We start from the raw sequence: 22,365 nt of genomic DNA, 5'->3' as shown, positions 1-22,365 counted from the left end.
AAAGGAGTAAAGTTCTGATGTGTGCTACAATAGGGATAAGCCTTGAAATGCAAAGTGAAAGAAGGCAGACAGAAAAGACTTCATAGTGTATGATCAGTTTATATGAAATGTCCTTTATGGGCAAATCTATAGATTCAGACAGTGGGTTAGTAGTTACCTAGGGCAGAGGATGGATTGAGGTGTAGGAGACATGGGAGTTACCACTGATGGATATGGAGTTTCTTTGTAGGGGAATAAAGTGTTCTAAAATTCATTGTGATGATTGCACAATTCTGTGAACAAACTAAAAACAATTGAATTGTATACATTAAATGGGTGAGTTGTATAGTATGTGAATTATATCTTAATGAAGCTGTTAAAAAAAGTCTTATGAACTCATGTCAACAGTGCAGAGTAGCCAGCTGGGGGAAAGGAGGTCCCAGTGCACCAGATAATTTGAGCATCAAAAAGACTGGCTGCATTGAGTTATAACACAGCACATATGTAAAAACTAGTGAGTTTGTAAAGACAGCAAGACAAAACAAAGAAAATATCCCACATTCACCACTGGAGGTTGCCAGAGCTCCAGTCATTTCTCTGGAAAACTGAAAAAGGGAAAGAACCTTGCTTGCTCTGCCTTATCTGTGTGAATTATATGTTTATGTAACTGAAGACTTGATGAGGGAAGATTCTTCCTTATAGAAGTTCAGCTAAAAGATGCAGAAAGAATGGTAGAGTTAGAAAATCACTGTAGATTTTCAGTAAATGGCATCATTTTTACACTAAATCACAAATTGTTTATTGTATCTTCTGCATTATTATTTAATTCCTATATTTATACCCCTGTTTTACAACAACATTGTCAGTTCCATGAAGGCAGGAAGCATGTATATTATACTCCCTTGCTTTCTAAAGGGTCTAGCATGAGCTAAGTTAATTTCTGTAAAAAAGATACGCTTCACTGATAGATAAGAATATGAAATTGTATTATTTGTTTATAGCATCAGAATGACCTTAATATCTTCTAATGAAGGTAGACTGATTTTCTAAGAATTTATTCCAAGTTAAAAGTGGCATTTTAATGGAACTCTCTTAGCAGTATTATTGTTTTTTCAGTTAGTGGAAGAAGAATGGTTAGTCAGTTAAATTATAAAAAAAACTTTTCTTGGAAATTCATGGATGAGATGTTTTGCTCATATAATTTAGGTTCTAATGTTGACTACTTAATGCACATTTTTAGCTTAATTGCTGGAAAGCAATATCACCACAAGTTGAAATAGTTTTGAAATAGAGAAAGACGTAAAATTATAGTGAACATGTCATTTGGAATAATTGGCATTCTAAACAAAGTCTGAAAGAAGTCATTAGAGGTACTTAGAGCAATAGCTGATAGTGCTTAAAAGACCCGTATAAGTTGAATTTATTTACTTTATACATTTAAAGGCTTCGCATATATAATACTAAAATTGCTGTCCTAGTTTTTAAATAAGTGAAACTCTTTTATTTTTTCTAATAACTAAATTGTTTGGAATCCTTAAAATAGCTATTGCTGTTCTCAATATAAAGCTTACTTACCAAATATGATGCCAGTCCCACATTTCAAAAACTTTAAACAGATATGAATATGTTTTAGTTACAACGTCTAAGTGAGGCAAATTCTATAGCTTCTTTTTAGCTAGTGATATTTTTAAACAACTTTCTCATTCTCAGGAAATATTACAATTAAGTAAAAATTTGTCTTTTCAATATTAATAGATATTTCTTTATTTCTACTTACATATGGAATTTCTTTTCCAAAAATGTTTTCCCTAAGAAAATATTTTCTTCTTGTGGTTCATACAATATATGAGCATAATTCAATTTACATACGTTATTGGAAAAAGTAAACTGTGATGCTTCTGCTTGAGCTTGAATCAATACTTAATTTTATGTAAATAAATATTTCAAAATTGTATTCTTTACTGCCATCTCTGTCCAGGATGGATTAACAGGCACAGGATTTATCTTAAACAAGTAAATAACCAGACAAAATATATGGAACAATGGTTTTCAGATATTGAACCTCGGACAGTACATGAAAATGATCTCTGAGAGAAGGGAACAAACAAGATGAAGCCCACAGTCACTCAAGCTACAGGCTAAAGAGAGTTTCCAGGCTTCAGTGCAGGGTCGGGGAGTCCATACAGAACCTGGCTGTCTCTCCCAGCTGAGGAGACAGAGTGCAGAGTTCATGGGAGCCAAGACACTTAAAATGGAAAGAGCAGAGTACTGGTACTGGAGAGGAGAGCTGCATAGCCAGAGAGTTCTGGACATCTGGCTCTCGAATGTTTATATAGAAAGGATCAGACGGAATCGTCCATGGAGCTCACGTGGTGTCAGGAGCAGTTTGGGTTTCTACCAGCCAGAGTGGAAAGGCCTATTTATTCCTAGGACATTGAGAAGAGAGTCAAATGGCCCTGGATGAAGAAGAGAAAACTATGACATGCAGGTCCAGTCTGGCCTTTTTTGTAACAGCTGACAAGCTAGCAATTGTTTTTACATTTTTAAAGGGTTGTTGAAAGCAAATAAAGAAGAGTACGCAACAGATACATGGCCTGCAAATCTAAGTAGTAACTATCTGGTCCTTTATCAAAAAAGTTTGCTGAGACCTACCCTAGACTAAATGCTGTTTTAAACCTGCTTAGTAAAGGTTAAAAACAAAAGTATCTATTTCCTAGTAAATGAACCACATCCTAAAACAGAGCCTAAAAATATTTAATGGGAAAAAATTAGTATCCATTTCTAAGAAAATTTCTGCATCAGTATTCAAAAATATTTAAAGGATTACAAAAAACCCAGTATCCAACAATGTAAAAATCACAATGTCTGGCATCTAATAAAAAATTACCAGGTATACAAGGAGGCAGTAAAATATGACTCATAATGAAGACAAAAGTAAATTAATAGAAACAAAAAGATGGCATTGATGATAGAGTTGGAAAGGACAATAAATTGGCTATTATAAATATACTCCATGTGTTGAGGAAAGTAGAGAAAAGCATGAGCATGATGAAGAGAGAAATGAAAGGTATGAAATAACACCTAAACTGAATTTCTAGAGATGAAACTGTGTTGTACACCAGATCTCTAGGATTTATTCAACTTGCATAACTGCAACTTTGTATTGTTTCACAAATACCCCTTGTTTCCCCCTCCTTCCAAGCCCTAGCAACAGCCAATCTATTCTCTGCTTCTATGAGTTTGACTGTTTCAGCTTCCTCATATAGTTAACAATATTATATACTTAAAACTTTGCTGAGAGGATAGATCTTATGTGAAGTGTTCTTATTAGACACACACACAAAATTAAGAGGATGGGAAGAAACTTTTGTGGGTGCTGGATATGTTTTGTAAATTATTTATAGATGGATATGTTTATAACATAGATTGTGGTGATAGTTTCCTGGATATATACTTATCACCAGATTCATCAAGTTGTATACATTAAATATGTACAGGTTTTTCCCAAACACCATTCTTTTTAATTTTTCACTGAATTTTCCAATTACTGTTTTTCCCTCCAACTTTATTGAGGTATAATGGATAAATTATAAGATATTTAAAGTGAAATATGTATAGATTTTTGTATGTCAACCATTCCTCAATAAATGGATAAAAAGAAGACAGTGTCATATTGGCATAAGGATAGATACATAGATCAGTAGAACAGAAATAAATCCACCCATGCATGTACAACTGGATTTTTCCCCTTATCCTTTTACCCTGCTTTTTCATTCTTCATTTCCTTGTCTGACATTTCAGATAGTTATTTGATAATTATCTGTCGCTCCCAAATGAATTTTTTATGTGGTAAAAAATCATATAACATGAAATCTCTCTTCCTCACACATCTTTAAATGTACAGCACAGTATTGTTAAGTGTAGGCACAATGTTGTAGTATCTCTCTAGAACTTTTCCATCTTACATGACCTGCATTCTGTACCCATTGGACAGCAACTCCCCATTTCTCCCGCCCTTCAGCCCTGGAAACCATTATTCTATTTTCTGTTTCTGATTTTGTCTACTTTAGATACCTCAAAGAAGTGGAATCATACAGCATTTGTCCTTTTGTGATTGACTCATCTCATTTAGCATGATGTCCTCAAGGACAGGATTTCTTTCTTTTTAATGGTTGAATAATATGTCATTGTATGTATGTACCACATTTTCTTTATTCATTCATTGATGCATATTTAGGTTGCTTCCACCTCTTGGCTATTGTGAATAGTGCTTTCATGAACATGCGTGTGCCTGTGTCTCTTTGAGATCCTGATTTCAATTCTTTTGGATAAATACCCAGAAGAAGAATTGCTGGATCATGTGGTAATTCTATTTTTTAATTTTCTTTTTGGAATCTGCATACTATTTTCCCTAGTGGTTTCTCCATTTTACATTCTCATCCATAGTGCACAAGGGTTCCAATTTCTCCACATCCTCTGCATCACTTGTTATTTTCTGACTTTTTTTGGATAGTGACCATTATAACGGATATGAGTTGATATTTCATCACGGTTTTGATTTGCATTTATCTGATGATTAGTGAAGTTGAGCATCTTTTTATATGTTTGTTGACCATCTCTATGTCTTCTTTGGAGAAACATTTATTCAAGTCTTTTGCTCATTTCTTAATTGGGCTATTTATTTATTTTTGCTATTGAGTTTTAAGACATACATTTTGGATATTAACCCCTTATCAGATATATAGTTTGCAGATATTTTCTCCCATTCCATAAGTTGCCTTTTCACTCTGCTGGAGGGAGGAATTACAAAAGGGCACAAGGAAACTTTGGGGAGTGAATGTTTATTATCTTGAATGTTGTGACGTTTTATGGGTATATTCATATGTAAAAACCCCTCGAATTATATAATTTAAATATATGCAGTTTGCTGCATTTTGATTATATTTCAATGAATTGTTTTAAAAAAATAATAACAATAAATAAAAATAAGATAAAAAGCCCCCAATCCCAGAAAGTTACATTCTCTTACCTCAAGTTTTTGTTTGTTTGTTTGTTTGGAATTACATAAACAATTTCTGTATTATGTATAAATTTACAAAACAGTTGGTTTTTTTCACTTCAGAGATTTTGTTACATGAATATATGTTAAAAATATTCAGAGTTACCAGTACTTTTTATTCATTGTATAACATACCATAATTAGGCATATACCATGCCTAATTCTGGGTAAGTAAAATGTATTAACTCAACTTAGAAAGCAACTCAATAGAACAGTCTTTGGCTTAACATTTTTAAATGTACTTAAATATTGTCTGATTTCACAGCTGAGAATTTTTACAGTTCTGAGTTCCAGCCTAATCAGATTCTCCCTTCATCCCTTTGTGAATGGAGGAGATTGAAAGCCCCAGGAAAGCTGGCCACGAGCAAAGAGAAGCCAGTTTGTTCTGTACAGAGGAAGCCAGGCCCTGTGGCTTTAGTACTCCGGCTCTTCCCCTAAACCCCAGCTGTGGAAGGAAAAGACCAACATAGACATTGCAGGATAACCAGCAACAACAGTGGACACAACACCGACTAATGGCAAACACTAAAGAGATATATCAGCTAAGGTAATAGGAAAAGAGCTAACGCTTATCTCTCCACAGTTAAAAAATTCCTCACATACATTATTTCCTTTAATGGACACCAGTCATGGTCCCTGGAACATAGCAAATGCTCAATAAAAGCTTGCTGAATGAACGTATTGAAATTCCTGCCAGTGTCCAGCAGATTGTAGGCACTGCATTTCTGGAGATAATTCTCCATAATCTCACGTCTGCATATCTTGTGAGCAGAGGAACTGACTACCTTTGTTATGAACTACCTTCTTGAGGGTATTTGTATAGTAAAGAGCCTTGGAAGGTAATGTCTCCCTCCAGAGCAATGGGCAGATTTGCATACTGTCCAGTGTAATAAATATGTCCCTTTTTGGAGCACAAGTCAGACACGTTTACTTCCCATTGTGAAAGATTTGAGATCCTTATGTTGAGGGTTCCTCTCCTGTAATGCACTGTGCTTCTCATGCAGGTATCTTTTCACCATCTGGATGTCACATTGTGGTACCTGAGGCTTGGGGAACTGGCACACATGATGGTACTCTGGCTATCACTGTTGCACCGAGCAATAATCTGTCCTTTGTCTCTGACCCAGGAGTCTTAGGTCCTCTATCAACATCCATTAGACGGTGGGAGGCTAAGGGTTAGTTTGCAAGTAGGTTAAAATCTCAGGCCCTTCACAGTTTTTGACACTCTACACGCTTTTTGCACTAAAGTGCCTACTCTCAGAAAAGCTCAAAAAAATCCGAAGAAGTAGCCAACTGAATTGGATAAGGAAAACAAACAAGTCAGCAGGATCTAACCAAAAATGCAACTTCCCCACTTTGCAGAACAAAGCTCCTATTAAGGGGCAAAACAGCCACCATCTTGCATTGGGAAAGAGTATGCGAAAGAGCTACTGGACGGTAAGATCAGAACAATTATAGGGACGGAGGAAAATACTGAAACTAGAACACAATAGGATCCTAATACGTGGAAAGTTAAGGAGGAGAAGTTGACTCAGGAAGCTTCCAAAGATGTCTTACTCCATTACACTGGCATCAGTTCTTCTGCAATCTCTGGAAAGCATAAAAAATTATCACTAAGAGTGGTTGTTTCTGGGAAGGTGAATGGGGTGGCAGAGAGATGTGCTTTGCATACTTTGAATTTTGTACCATCTTCAGGTAGTACTTATACAAAAAATATATATATAAAATTCAATTTGAAAAGCTTTTAAATGATGTTTTCGGTAAGAAAGTACAAATTGTTTTTAGATTAAAAAAAAACTACTTACACGGCAGGGACTTTACCTTTTAAAAGATTTACTAGGAAACTGTTCATTGCAGGCTGGCTGGCAATTTGGTTTTATGGAGGGACAAATGTCCTTACCTTTGGAATCGACTACTCTTGTTAAGGAAATGCTTCAGAATAGGCTCTTTCATTCCAGGTCTGTAAGAAAAAAAATACCCACCCCTTGCTTTCAGATAGAAGTATGAGGTTACTTCGAATCTGAGAATGCATGCATTGTGTTCCGTTTGGTAATGTCAATTAGATGTACATATTTTACTTTTAAAAGACGGAACAGAAATAGTTTTCCTAAAAGATATTCAATCGGGACTATTAGTGCCCTCTGTTTGGGTTTGTTAAGGATTGAATAACTTAGAATTTGAGATGGTCTCTTCAGGAGCATAGCGCTTGCTTTTTAGTTGTGCTTCTGGGAAGTCAACAGGGTGTAGTCTGGCCAAGCTTGGAGCCATCGTGAGAGAGTCTGCTTTGGGGCACAACGTGTGGCTCGTGCTCAAACTTCTCTGGCCCAGCACCTGCAGGAGAGCTACAATAGCCACGGCAGATGGGGCCCTCGTCTGGGTGGCCCCACTGCCACTGGCAGAAACTGCAGGGTGTGGTGGGCTGTCTGAGGAGGCCCAGATAGTTGGGAATTAACCCTAGATTAAGTAAACAGTGCTGGAGGTCCTTAGGAATATCTCAGGGTTAGACCCCTGGCGTAAGGATGGGGCCTCCTGCAATTGTCAAATAGGACTTGGAATTATGCTACTTATATAAAGTATATTTAAAGGACCTTGTCCTTTATATTAATTAAGGGATCTTCTTTGTTACTCTAAAATGTTGAAATGGAGCATTTTGATTATTTGAATATTTACTTAAAATGTTTACATTTGTTCAAACATGCTCCATCTTTAGTAATTTAATCATCTATGATATTGATAAAGTAGGAACTCCAGCTGGGTTCTAAATGGGATTTACCTAGAGTGAAATTGAGTGTTGGGCCCACCAGACACCTATTTGAAGGAGGCTTGAGGGATCTTATTTGGGAAAGAATGAACCAGTTTTGCTGAAAACATCCAGTGGAAAAAACTTAGGAGGACATACTCTGCATTGAGTGTAGTCGCCATTGGATTCATGTTTGAGTCCCATGTAATTCAGAAAGGCTGTGAGAAACTTAGGAGGCACAATTTCAGTGAAAGCTTCGTATAACATTGAGGCCAGTCCCAGGAGCGCTTTGGAATCCTGCTAACAAAGGCAAACAGCACAGAGCTGTTTCTGTCCCACTTTGCCATAGATCCCTGCATAGATTAAGTCTCTGAGAAAGCCAGGCAGTTCTGCTGTAAGTCTCACCAGCATGTTGGATTGTGTGCAGAGCTTCCTTCCTTAGGCCACTCACTTCCAAACTGAAGCCTCACTGAGTACTCCTTATTGGTAGTGTCTAGGTCATGTGCCTGAGTTTCCTGGGTTTTACCTTGAAGATGCAGGTCTCTTAATCTTAAAAAATTGCCCCCTCCCAAAAAAAAAAAAAAAAAAAGAGAAAGAAAAAAAGAGAAGCTTATTAGTCAGAAAACCCACAAATACCCACTACAAGATGTACCTCCAGAGTTAAGCTATGAGAGTTGGAGTCTCTTATTTTAATATGCAAATAGAAATAGTTTTGATAATATTTTAGTAATAGCTACATATTGTTTTAGATGTGGATAATCACCTGGACCAGGGGTCTTAAATTTAAAGTGGGATCCAGATATTTCCGGGGTTGTGTGGAAAATGTTGACTTACCATGAAGGAATGGAAAGCTAATAAGCGTAAGGACCAAGAACTCTTCTGGGGGAGGAATTAATTCTTGAGATACAAGTTGCCACTGAGAAAGGGGGATTCTAATGCAACCTGTCCATGTTACTTAGATTTATTCCCCAGGCAAGCCCTCTTTGGTCTCGTGTTTGAGTTCTGTGTGGAGAAGGAGAGAGAAACAGAAACCATTTTGCACTTAAATCTCTCTAAGACATCAAGAGAATGCACAAATATCCAAGTGGGTGTACTCAAGTGGTAGCTCCTTGGCCATACAATGCTCCATGCATCACTGGAGGAGGAGCAGAGGTGGAGTCCAGTAGAGACCTGGGGAGGGAGGGGCACAGTGGGTCAGGGAGGGCCCGTGGGGCCACCTGGCAAGACACCCATGAAGAATCTTAGAAATACTTAGGGAAGGGTCTTAAGATATTGATGTAAAAGTAAGTAAAATAGGAGTAAATTACTTTTTAGGCAGGCTGGAAGCTGGAGAAAAATCAGGTTATATACATATTTCATTTTTGATCCGTTGATATATTGTTGGGGTTGTTTTGTGGCTAACCAGGACTGTTGCCATATGCACAGAGTCACGGCCCTGATGGAATTCAAATAACTGAAAAAGGGCCTCATTTTCATTGGCACCTTACCATGTATTTAAAATACACACTTAGATATCAATGTATATTAGTGACTGATGCATATTAGCAAAAATTAATTGGTTTTATGAAGGGAAGTACAAATCTGTCAGACTAAGAAAATGTATGATATCAGAGAAACTATTTTTAGTGTTTAAATTGAATTGCTGGTATATTGCAATATTTCAGAAGTCCCTGGTGGAGAGATTTGCCTATCTTCTTGAACTCCACTTTATTGAAAAAAATCCCAATGTTATAAAACTTGAATATTTTCAGGAAGCAAAACACATTTTCAAATGTAAGTTGTTCAAGGAACATTAGGTCTCTTATTGCTTGAATCAATGAGAAAGAAGCTAAATGGTTTTAGAAGAAGGTTTGAAGCAACCAAAAAGATAATCTTTTTTTTTTTTTTTCTGGTAGTCAATTTGAATGATGAACAAGTGTAGTGAAATGTCTAGCTGTTCAAATTTGACTTTATTTACACATTAAATTACAAAATAGAAGGAAGCTCTCTGCCATTTAAGTTTTCCACTATAAGGCTTATAATTTTAGCAGAGTTGAAAACAAATGAGTATTTTTGCAATGAGATTTTCTATAAGAGGGAGGGTGAAACAAAACTTTATAGCAGTGAAAATCTTACAAAGTGTGAAATTAATTTCAAACTATTTGAGACTTTCAGAGCTCCATGCTACTGATGAAACTTTAGTTTTTAAATAGGTAAGTTTAAGGGGATATTATGTTGTTAAAAACCAAAGGCTCTAAAATATGAAGATTTTCTGCTGTCAACTTACTAAGGGAAGCTTTCGCCTTTAATTCTTCTGTCTTTTGTGTTTGATCAAAGGAGTCAGGGTCAAGTGTACAGACCTATTACGAGAGGTACACATCTGAGGAGTAAAGGTCCGTGAGAGGTGCGGTGAGCTATAGCAGAGAGGCTTTCTGGACTGAAGCCCTACAAGGCCGATTTACTTGGAAAGAAAGGAACCTGACAAGCTCCTTCAGGTCAGGGTCGGATATATAATCTGCTTGGTGATGGAGCTATTTCATAAAAGGAGCTTTATTCTGGGCCTTCATTGTTTTCCTCCTAGTAAATTATTTTGAGTACAAATGCTACCCTGAAGAGGAACACAATACATTTTATGAAGTCATTTGGGTTTATATATACCTATCTCTAATGCATATATTGTAAAAATGCATTATATCATATGTAAGATAGGTATGTCTGTATAATATACAACTATATTTATATATTTGATGTTCTACTGCTTATAATTTGAATTTCACCTTGACACATTTTCTTCTTCAAAATTTAATACACGGAAAGACTCCTTTGAGTGACTGTCATGGCTATTAAAGAAAAGTTAGTATGTGGAGATTGTGTGAGTATAAAAACGCTAATTCTCAGGTTAAGATGCTCAGTCACAGGGAAAGTGCAGTTTATTGTGAAATACATCAGAAGTCAAAGGCACAGCTCAGGGCTGACTGTTACTGTGGAGATCCTCGTGGACATCCGACTGCAGGGACAGTGGATGAGGGTGGCTGTCTGGGGCCCATGTTCTCTGGGACTTTGAATGACTGGAAAGCTGGGGGTATTCAAGGAGGCACCTTCATGTTAAAATCACTTACTTCACTGACATACCCCATCCTCAAGCACAATGAAAAAGTGTTTATACACCTTTATGCCTTGATGTGCTTCATAACATGATTTCCTCAGTGAGGCTTCCTTTGATTTCTTAAACTGACTTTATGTTGCACTGAGTATAAATACTCTTTTCCTCTTGCTCTGGTGTTTATCCCCATTCACCCTTTTGATATTTATGAAATGCTTCCCCTGTGATAGATTGTATTACTTGTCAACAGTTCTTCCTCCCCCTCCACACTTGCTGTGTTCACTGTGGGTATAATATGCTTTCCAGACCTACTGATGTTGGGCTTGACCACGTGTCTTGCTTTGGCTGGTGGAATATGGGACAAAATGGTGGTACTGATTCCAGTCTGAAGAGACATTGTATATTCCTCTTACCCTCTTGGACTCTGCCATCTGCTATGAGGTGAGCATATACTAGGTAGCTACTGGTCTCAGGATAAGGGATATGTAGTACAGAAATAAACCTGACCTGCAGCTTGAAGCAGAGCTGCCTAGCCCATTCGTGAACCTGTGAATGAGAAATAAACAAATGTTTTTTGTTGTAAGCTACTGAGATTTTAAGGGTGTTTGTTGTATAACAATATCACAGCTGAATCTAATATACTTTCAATTTTTTATTTTTCAAAATTTGAGACCTACAGAAAAATGAAAGAAGAGTAGAATGAGTACCTGTATGCTCTTCACTTAGATTCAACCAATGTTAACATCCTGTCATTTTTCTCTTTCTCTCTAGAAGATTTTGGGGATCATTGAAAATAAGTTGTAAAAATAAGTTGTAGTCGTCATAATATTCACTAACGCTAAGTATTTTAGCATTGAACTCTAAGAATAAAGACATTCTTGCATTCAACTAAATTTGAACTAGGTTATAAATGACTAAAAACATTCTGTTAATTTTATTTTAAAAGAAATGCATAAAAATGACCCAAACAGAGTAATCTAATACTATTGTCTTAGCTTGGGCTGTCATAACAAAATATCATGGGCTGAGTAGCTTAAACAACAGAAATAAATTTTCTCACAATTCTGGAGGTTGAAAGTTTGAGAATCAGGTGCCAGAGTATGGTGGGTTTCTGGTGAGAGCTCTTTTCCTGGTTTGCCAACAGCTGCCTTCTTGCTGTGTCTTCATGTGGCAGAAAGAGAGCTAAGCTCACTGGTGTCTCTTATACGGTCACTAGTCCCATCATGAGGACCCTCATCCCCGTGACCTCATCTAAGCGTAATTACTCCCCAAAGGTCCTGTCTCCAAATGTCATTACATTGAGGGATATGCCTTCAATATATGAATTTTTTTTAGGGGGAGGTGGAGGAGCATAATTCAGCTCATAGTAACTACATAAAAGGTGATAGTAATGTAGAGACACAGTGCAAAAAAAACAATCACAGCCAGCCCAGAGTGAGTTGAAACTGTCCAATAACTTCTTGGAAAACATTTTCAATTTTTTAAATGTAAGTAAATGTAATTATTCATAAATGCAGCTACATATATTTTATCAGCATTACTGAGGGCTTAGGCAATGAAGTGTTTTAAGCTATCTAAGTTTAGTGGTACATAAATCCATCCGGAGCCAGCATGCCAGAGAGTGTAAAGAGTTACAGGCTGGCATGAATTCCTAATGTGACTCAGCATAATGCGTGATGCCTGCTGAACACTTTCAAACGAATTGATGAAGATTTCCATGGCCCATATTCCTTTAACTTCATGCTCAAGGTTGTTTCTTGCACTTCAACTATAAAATCCTGCATAAATGCCTAGAAGAGAGGGAGGATAAAATTCACAGGTACTAGACTTGCGCTAGAAATGGAAAGTAGTATAAAACAGACTTACGAGCTGGGCTTTGGCACCAGAGAAACCTGGGTTTGAATGCTGGGTCTGCCTCTCCCTGGCTAGTTTTCTTGGGCAAATTTCTTAACTTCTCTGTGCTCAGTTTTCTCATCTATAAAATTTACTAGTCAATTATTAATTAAATACATTTATGAATATGTTAATATTTACAGCTTTCTCTGTAAACTTCTAACCACAATGGACATGGGTCTTTGTTTACTTCCCTTCTCTTCTTCTCCTGCTCTCTACAGAGAAAGGCTGTTCAGGAAGATTTGGTGATAACAAAGGAAAAAAAAACAAAACCAAAACCCAGACAGAGCAGCAGGCCAGTCCCAGTCCGGCAGGAGGCAGCACGTATTAGGGAGCCAGACTCATCAGAGCCACATCCATGGAAACAGAGGTGGGTGGAGAGGATGGTCACAGAGGTGGGATGGAGGAGGGTGAAAGATGACTCTTCTGGGGGTGCACTTGGGAGTGAAGCTCTGTGTCCAAGGGCCCTCATATATATCAGTAGACAAAAATCTGGATTGAAATTCAGCTCTGGTCCTGGTATGGGAGCTATGACTCAACAGGGAGCTTGTGTGAAGCTCCTAAGGCAGGGCCTTGCTCATGGAAGTGGTTGCTAGATGGATATTTTAGGGCATTTTTAGAGACAGACAGCACCTGAGAGCCACCTAGTCTAGTCGTTCTCCAACTTCACTGTGAAAACCACCTAAAGTGTTTGCATAAAACATAGGTCCTGGCTCCTACTTCTATGGATTCTGGCTCAGAAGATCTGAGGTGGAACCATGAAAGCTTCCTTCTTCTTTCTTCTTATGTGTTTCTTTTTAAATTTTGAGTCTTCTGATGTATTTCTTTATTTTAAATAAACACTCCTGTGCGTCTACAGACTATAACTTGAGCCTAGACTTAGATGCTGTCATTTGGTAGTTCTATTTCCTGGAGCTATTCTAGAGAAATTCTCTTTTACGTGCACAGTGAAAAATAGGGGGAGGGTATAGCTCAGTGGTAGAGCACATGCTTAGCATGCATGAGGTTCTGGGTTCAGTCCCCAGTACCTCTATCAGAAAAAAAAAAGAATGTATGTGTATACTTATTGCAACATTTTGTAGAGTTAAAAATTGGAGTAAGTCTAAGTAGCTCCCAATTGATGAATAGAGTACAAATGCGTGGTGTATTCATATAATGGAATGTTATGCAATAATTATAGAGACTAAGGGAGAGCTATGTGTTCTGATGTTGAAAAATCTAGGTTTACATTTACTTGCATTACATTTGTGAGGAAAATACCTACTTCCGTTTCTATATAGGAGATCTAAACATAACTGTTACAGTTTTGCTAGGTAAAGGTGTTTTAAACTCCAAGCAGTATTATAGTTTTAGGTATTTAGAGAGTAAAAGATATGTAAGTAACCCAAGAAACGACCTTTGTGGAAGTCATGGAACCATTACTTCAGCTGTAAGCCATCTTCCACTGTTATTCACACACTGCCTATGGAGATGAGTCAAATCCCAAGATATATTGCTTATTGAAAGCAAGTTACAGAGCAAGATATACTCATGTGGAACTATTTATTAGACATAAAGCAAACAATACTATATTTTATGGGGAGGTTTATGTATGGAGACATAGGATGTAAATGCTTTTTGGAAGGGATTCATATGTAATAACAGTGCTTACCTTGGGATCTGAGGAACAGCAGACAGCAGTTGGGGTGTTGTTTCCTGTAATGTTTTTGTGCATTTAAGGGCAAATGTATTTATATATTACTTGTGTAATTAAAAACTTATGGAAAAAGCCCCAGAGTAGACCATCTTCTCCATTTTATAGACTGAAAACTGATACTTGCTTGCCAAGGATCTCAGATAGCATGGTAAACCCAAAGGTGGACTTCAGCATGCTTGTTTGCTTGTTTCAGGGCAGTCACTTTCTTTACCAGGTCCAGGTGAACTCATCAGGCATTTTAGGTGAAGATGTGGTAGCCATAGATACATACAGCCTCAGCATCAGGAGGCTGTGGCTGCCAAGGAAAGGCCAGCTGGCACTGGGCTGGGATTCTCTAGGTGCTGGCTTGATTAAACTTGCATTTGTCAATGTTCAGCAGTGAGCAGGACTCCAGAAACACTAAAATGAGGAAGAGACAGGTATCTCTCAGAATTAATTTATAATGAGAAATATAACCACATGGGCTGCTGTATATGTATCAGCCTGGCAACAACATTTTCTCCAGGCCAGCAAGCTACAGGGGAAGCCAAATAATAATTGGAAATCCACTTTGTAACTTACCATGAGCAGTCACTAGGTGGAATTATTTGAAGTCTTAGGATCAGCACATTCTCCCTGAGGGCAGAATGAGGAAGTGCTTGGTGAGTGTGGAATCAGAAGGAGAGGATTTACATTAATCAAATATTTCATGGTTTCTGGTTAAGCTAATCGGCTGTATCAGCTCTTAATGGGGATCAGGTTACCAATGGGACTGGAATGTTGCAGTCTTCATTGGCTGAGGCTCCCTGAGCCTGTCTGGATGGGTTCTAATTCTGTTTGTGCCTCACAGGCTCCTTTTTCTATTTTCTGTTGGTTTTCTTCTATAGCTGCTGTCTCAGATATGTTAATATCTTCACTCATATCACCATTTTGCTGGGATTTAATTTGTTTTCTTTTGTAGCTCTGTTCTGATCTATTTTGCATTGCACTTATAGTCGAATGCTTGTTTTCATTCAGTTTCTGCACTTGGGATTCTCTTGCATTATCCTCTGATTTCCTCCTTCTCCATGGTTCCTTGGTCATTCAAATTGCAACAGCTTAAATGTCAGCTTGTTAGAAAGGCCTTCCCTGAGCCCCCGATCTAAAAAGCCACTCATTCTCCATCATTTCACTTTGCTTTAGTTTGTGCATAATGCTTACTGGCTTATTAATATATGATATTTACTGTTTACATCTTTATGTTTTATTATTTTTTTATTGAAGTATGGTCAATTTACAATGTTGTATCAATTTCTGGTGTACAGCATAATATTTCAGTTATACATGTAAATACATATATTCCTTTTCATATTCCTTTTCATTAGGTTACTGCAAGATATTGACGATAGATGCCTGTGCTATATAGTAGAAACTTGTTGTTTATCTACATCTTTGTGTTTTAATTTTTGATTGTTTCTTCCATTAGGATACAAACTCCATGAAAGTAGTGACCTTGTCAATCTTTCTCCTGTTCTATTCCCAGCATCTAGAACATGGTCTGGCATTTGATAGGTTCTCATGAAAGCTTGCTTGCTTGTTTGCTGAATGAATTCTCTATCAAGAGACCAATAGTGCTTTTGTAATTTATGAGTTCTTGAGAACATCTTATTGCAGTCCCAAATAATATGACAAAGTTATCTTCTTAGAAATGAACCTGGCCAGGAATCTGCAAGTCTACAATCCTCAGTGGGTGTCAGGCTCATGCAGTAAAGAGGAAGGTTGGTGGGGAGGATGGGTTTGTTCAGAAATGTCACCCAAGTGATCGTTTTCCTGCAGTGAGGACTCACTCAACAGTGGAAGCAGATGCCTCTAAACACCCAAATGCTGCCCAAATAACAGATTCCAGTGGAGATCCTCCAGAGAACTGTGGCATTTACCAAACAGGGGAGTTATATGCCACATTGGTGCCATGGCCTTAAAGTATTAGGATGAAAGATAATCCTGTGAGCCAAGGGGAATGGCAGACATGGTCAGGACAGTGAAGGGCTAAGACTTGAATATTCCCAAGATATTTGCATTTCATCAGATTTCAGAGCCTTTCTTCAGAGTCAGAAAGTCACCACTCCCCTCATCATAGGGTACTCACCTCTCATTGGGTGGGGCAAATCTCAAAAGGAATAAAACAGACCCCTGTCTAATGGTGAAGGAGACTGAATTTTCCAATGTGCCATCCAGGGAGGGATTACTGATAGGGAGATATCCATAAGGTAGGTGATGATTGCAAATATTGATTTTTTTAATCTTTCATCAGACCTTTTGCAATAAGATCCTAGGCTTAAAAAAGTTGTGTTGCTATAATTTGCCTCAAGGAAATAAGAATATAATAGACATGATACAAGTGTGCAATTGAGAGAAGGCTGTCTTTGTTGTGTGAAATCTATTTTTTGAATCGATTTTTGAAATATGAAGGGTTGTGGGATGAAGTATAGAATCATTCTTAATTTAAAAGTCACTAAGTTTGTGAATATCTGTGAGATAAGTAGAATAAATAAATTCTAACGGGAGATTAAAATAGATTGACATTACGGGGGTAGAGCTATGTGTTTTGGTTCTGCATAATATTTAACCCCTTTTCAGAGATGAAGGTCTTAACAATCAAGTTTTGTTTAGATTATAATACTGAGGTATATGTTCAGTTAAGATGAATTAGGTAGTGGTATCAAAAATGTGGTTTCTATCATAATTATCTGGTAAGGAGAAAAGATTTTGCTTTTAAAAATATGTTATGCCTGTGGTATTTTACAGAACAATTATGAATAATAATAAAAGTTTAATATGCATTTAGCTTCTTATGATAGAATTAGTGGAACATTACATTTCTAGATCTATTGGTCATTTTATTTTTACTCCCTTCTGTAAGGGATTTATAATTCATGAATAAAACTTAACCACTGGCTTAAACTTGACTTGAGGGCTTTTAGGACAGGAACTAATTTTTATATTTCTACCAGTGTTTAGGGCAAATCATTATGGCCATCTATTTGGATGCTAAATGGTATTTGAATTTTTGAAATTTCATAAAGAACTCTCATTTATTTTCTAGTTTAAAGAAGTCTAGTTTTAAAATAACATATCTGCATTATAGAAAAAAGGAAACACTATGCTTCTGTGAGAATGAAGTCAGGCACAAGTCATTAAACAGAAGAAATCTTATCTAAAGATCTTTCTAAGAAATAATTTTCCTTCTGAAATTCACATTTCATTCATTCTTCCTCAAGTCCACTGGCAGAAATTCAAAATGAAATTAATTGCTGTATTTTTTAATCTTTAAAAGACAATTATTAACTAGAGGTATACAAAATATTATTTAGACCAAAGGTAGGAAAGAAGATATTCAATTCAAACATGACATCCTTTATCCCATATCCTCTATTGTTGAATGAAAGCTAGACACTTGGCTGCTTTTTTAAATTTCTAGGATTGATGAGCTATTGAGCATGAGTCCATACTAGAAGAGAAACTTTATTTTCATTTATGTGATATCTACTGTAGAGATAGGACATTTACTATAATTTAGTCTTACTGGGTGGCTTATAAGATTTGAAATCTGAGGGCTTTGCATAATCTCCTTCCAAGTGTTTTAATTGACTTTCTGCTGTAATGAACCCCACAGACCATTACCTGGCTAATTGCTTGAGTTACAGTGCTTACACAATGCCATCCTTTGTCCTTGGTCTTCTGGGGTATTAAATAGCACAGCTATCCTCAAAGAGGAAGTGACTGCTGGTTTTCAGGGGAAGCATTAACCTCTTGGTCACTTTTTCAGGGACAGACTCCCTTCTGTTCTTCTCTGGGCTGATACCTAACCTGATGCTTATCAGAGATGCCCGTTATTCTGGGATTCTCAGCTCTCCCTCAGAGAGCTGTGGACCTCTAAAGGGGCTTCCAGAGCCACTGCCACAGGCAGAGCTTTCCATGACCTGACTCTGAAGCCCCAGAATAGGCCCCAGACCAGGTGGCAAAATGAGGATGTAATGATATTTAAGTCTCAGGTGGTATGATTAGCCAGGATTTATTGAGAAAACAGTCTTAACACTTCAGAATTAGAAAAGGGTTTATCGCTGGCTCATCTAGGCCAGACTCATTGTTTTTAATATAAGGACACCGAGCCCCCATAGTAAATTGACTTGCCCCGAGTCTCTTGAAGCTGTTGGTGACCCAGGCTCCTGACAAACTTTTATGGAGTTACCAGAATCTAGATCCATGATGAAGTCTTGGAAACAAATGACAAATTACGGAGTCAGAGCAAAGCAGGAAAGTGCTAGGATCAGCATGTTAGCACAACCCAGAAAAATGCAATGTGGCCTGTATCTTACTTTGTTTCTTGCCTTTTTTGGTCAATGGTATGGGTCAGTGACCACAGCTTTATGAGTGGTTAGGAGTGATTAAGGGTTTTTCAAGAACTTTTTGAGGACTAGAGGCAGGGTAAGAACCCACTCCAGTTCCTATAGGCCTAGATTGATTTCTCCTGGTAACTTCTGATTAAAATGTTTCTATGGGCCTGCTGTAACCTTGATCAAATATGCTAACCAGCTTGGCTACTAGTTTAGATTCCATGATGTCTTTGGGGATATATGCACTGTCTGTTGACATCTCCAAACTTCTGACTTTCCTAATATTTGTTTGTAAGACATTCAGAGCAATGGAATAGGTTTGGGACTATGGATTTTTAAAGAAGATTTTAACAGTGCAGAAATGAAAGACAAATGGAAGTTTGGTAATTGGAAATATTTTTATAATAAAGCCATGTCTTTAGTTGCTTTACTTCATGTTTGTGTTCCCTTTGTCTGAGCATGTAAGTAAGCTGATAAAAGGATCAACACAGATCTTTCAACCCTGAGAAGCAAGGCTCTCAGCAGAAGATAAGCTGCTAGTGATGAAAATTCCGTATCTATCATGTTATCCAAAAACACCTTTTGCTTCAAAGATAAACTCCTTTTCCTTAAAACCCTCCAATCTGCTAGATTCTGCATCCTGAAGCTTCTCCAGAGCCTCCCCAACAGGGAACCTTTGGCTAATTTTTGGGTGGACCTGATGGAGCAGGAGTGAGTTGGCTCCTACTTCTTTCTGTGATAATTTCTACTGGGGACCATCCCACAACAGACACTCTGCTTGGTCTCCAGAAAAGTGAAGCGGTTTGCTTAAGTTTGGTTATACTTATTTTAATGGGTGTCTAAATAATTTATGTCATGGAAGTAGAAAAGTCTCATTCAAATCTTTTCTTCATGGAAAACGTTTCTCACATGGAACCCAGTTTAGCTCTACCATAGATTTTGGTTAACCTGCCGAAACTTAACAAAGATGAATTATGGGCATCAGTTAAATTTTAAATTCAGATTTTTAGCAGCAACTTTGATAGATTATGAACTGCCACCAGGACCAACGAATAAACAAATGAGTGAACAGATCAATCATATTCAGACCCCAGTGCTTTTTCTCTTTTTTTTTAGTAAATGGACTTTATCTTTTAGAGTCGTTTCAGTTTTACAGACAATTGAGCAGAAAGTACAGAGAGTTCCCGTGTACCGCATCTCCCCCACTGGTCACACGCAGTTACCTGCTGCCTTTTACAATCAGTGGGATGTTTCAGCCTGCAAAACTGGCTTCTGGCTCCTTGTCCACCCAGTCATTCACACTGTGGCGTTTCCTACCTCCTCTCTCTCTCTCCCTAATATAAGAAAACCCCACTACAGCAGAGAGATTCGGGCTCCCTGTGAAGGGAATAAAAAAAGATTAAAAAGAGTTATAATAATCTCGTTCTTGCCTTTGCCTAATACCATCCTTAAAGGTTTCTTTGAGGCTTGGGAGATGTAGAGCCAGGGTTTATTTTCGTGCCTAAATTTAATGTACGTTTTTCCCGGTCTACTTGTCCGTGCGGGTGAGTTTGCTTTTCCATCACCCAGTTACCTGCATGATGACTTTGCCTGCCTTAGCGTGTTGCCTCCCTGCCCTCCTGAGTACAGTTCTTTTTCTGCACCCAAAGCTGTGCCATGGGCCTCGCCTGCCACTTGGAACATTCTGCTTCCTGTCATACTCCCTGGATTGAAGACAGAGTGGGAGGAGAAGAGGAGTGACTGGGACAGTGGTGGCCTGCAGAGAGGGAGAAAAAGGTCCATGTTTGCCGATGGACTTCTTTTTGTTTTTAATGGTCTGAGACTTTGAACCCAAGCTAATCCCTCTTCTCTAACTGAAAAATGCTGAGAATATGTTTTTAATTTACTGCACACTTGTTAAGTACAAGAAGCATTTAACTTGATAGAATGCAATGTTATACTCAAGGTGCTTCATAAAATTGTAAAGGATTCACTTATTTCAACACTCTGGGAGAAAGAGCCTCCCACTGGCTAATGGAAATGATGATGGTTTTGCTGCCTCTATCAAAGGAAGGAATGAGCAAGACTTATCAGAACTGATTACAGCCACCCTGGAATTGCCCGTAAAAAATAAGGTGGGAAATCGGACTCTGTAGTTACAGAGTTTCTCCTCCTTCCTTTTCATGGGGTTATATGTGCAAACAAACTCTAACACTGAGCAGGAGAAGGTCAGCTGGAAGCATCAGGGCAAGAGAAGACAGCTTCTTGGAAATTCTCCCTAATTCACCCTCGTGGGTGCATAGCACTGAGAGCTCAACACCAGGTACCTTAAAAAGGAAAAGAGGATTGTTTGATGAATGCAGCTCTCGAGGAAGAAGGAAGTGGTGGCAGCAACTCTCTCTGCCTGTTTTCTTTTTCCTGACATCCTTATATATTATGCTCTGTTGTGGGACCTTCTTCCTTGGGGTGGACGTGCCTGAAATGAGTATGACGTTAATGGTCCCTCTTGGCTGCTGCTTCTAACTTTCATCTCTACTTCCTTTTACTTGTTTAAATGGGAAGATCCCAGAGGGCTGCTGACATCCTGGGAACAAGCCCCGAAGTCATCCTTCTTGCCTGGGGCTCTAGTGCCTTAGAACACTGCGTCTTTTCCTCCTGTTCCTCAACACAGGGAAGCCCCTCAGGCCAGTTCAGTTCATCTGACTCAAGCTATTATATCTGAAGTTGGGGCTGAGATCTCACTTTACTTGTAAAATCCACTCAGAGAAGCCAGAGATGAATTACTTTGGTCCCAGGGAGACAAAATTTAACAAGCACTATTTCCATGCAAGCATTTCTGTGTCTATGTGCTGCTTAGTGCAAAACTGTCTCTGAAAATTTTGTGTAGTCTGAACTAAAGTATATATATTTTAAACGAAAACCTTGTTGTATGTTTTAGACTAAAACATTGACTAATAACTAAATCTCACCCTGTATTTCTGAAGGAAAATAGTTATTAATCATATTCTTCAGGAATTTTCCACCCAGAGATTCATACTTTGCTTTCTTCTTATCCTCATTTTCTCAAAGTAATGTGTTAAAACCACAATTCTAAGAAACCTCCTCGTGTCAAAATATAAATTCTAATTTAACTAGGTTGAAGATGCACTTCTCAGAGAGAAATTAAAGTAACGGATGTTTTCCAGAATGGGTTGATCTTTTAGCTGTGAATTAATGTCAACACATTGTTGTAAGCCACCCTCATCTCTTATTGCCTGGATGACAGCAGCTCTCATTTGCTTTTACTGCCTGCTGTTTTGTCCCACCTGTAACTATCCTCCACACAACAGCCAGGGTCTCTCCCCTGCTTTAGCTTTTGAAGACTTCTTATAGCTTATTGAAGAAGCCCCCAATCCTTATGATGGTCCACAGCTCCCTACAAAGTGCGTCCCGGGTGACTGTGCCAGTCTCTCACTCCATATAGTCAGGGCCTCCTGACCTTCCTTCTCTCCCTTGTATCAAAGGCACACCCGCTTCCTGGAAATCTCTTCTCCTTGCTCTTCCTGAGACTGGCTCCTCTGATTCGTCAGTGCTGTTTCCTGTCAC

General features: G+C 38.0%; 1 protein-coding gene across 2 annotated transcripts in view; it reads left to right on the top strand.

The window, feature by feature from the left end:
• OTOL1 (otolin 1) overlaps positions 1–22,365 on the top strand; it is a 39,155-nt gene that overhangs the window by 1,953 nt on the left and 14,837 nt on the right. The window contains exon 1 of one of the 2 annotated variants that reach the window (XM_045514541.2): positions 12,984–13,123. The exons of the other annotated variant lie outside the window; for it this stretch is intronic. The gene's annotated coding sequence lies outside the window, so the exon portion shown is untranslated. Of the gene's footprint in view, positions 1–12,983; positions 13,124–22,365 lie in introns of those variants that run through there. 2 annotated transcript variants of the gene reach the window in all.

The sequence above is a fragment of the Camelus bactrianus genome, chromosome 1 (assembly GCF_048773025.1).
Source record: "Camelus bactrianus isolate YW-2024 breed Bactrian camel chromosome 1, ASM4877302v1, whole genome shotgun sequence".
In the NCBI taxonomy this organism is placed as follows: domain Eukaryota; kingdom Metazoa; phylum Chordata; class Mammalia; order Artiodactyla; family Camelidae; genus Camelus; species Camelus bactrianus.
The sequence above is the reverse complement of the archived record's forward strand: the minus strand, read 5'-3'. Positions and strand labels throughout refer to the sequence as shown.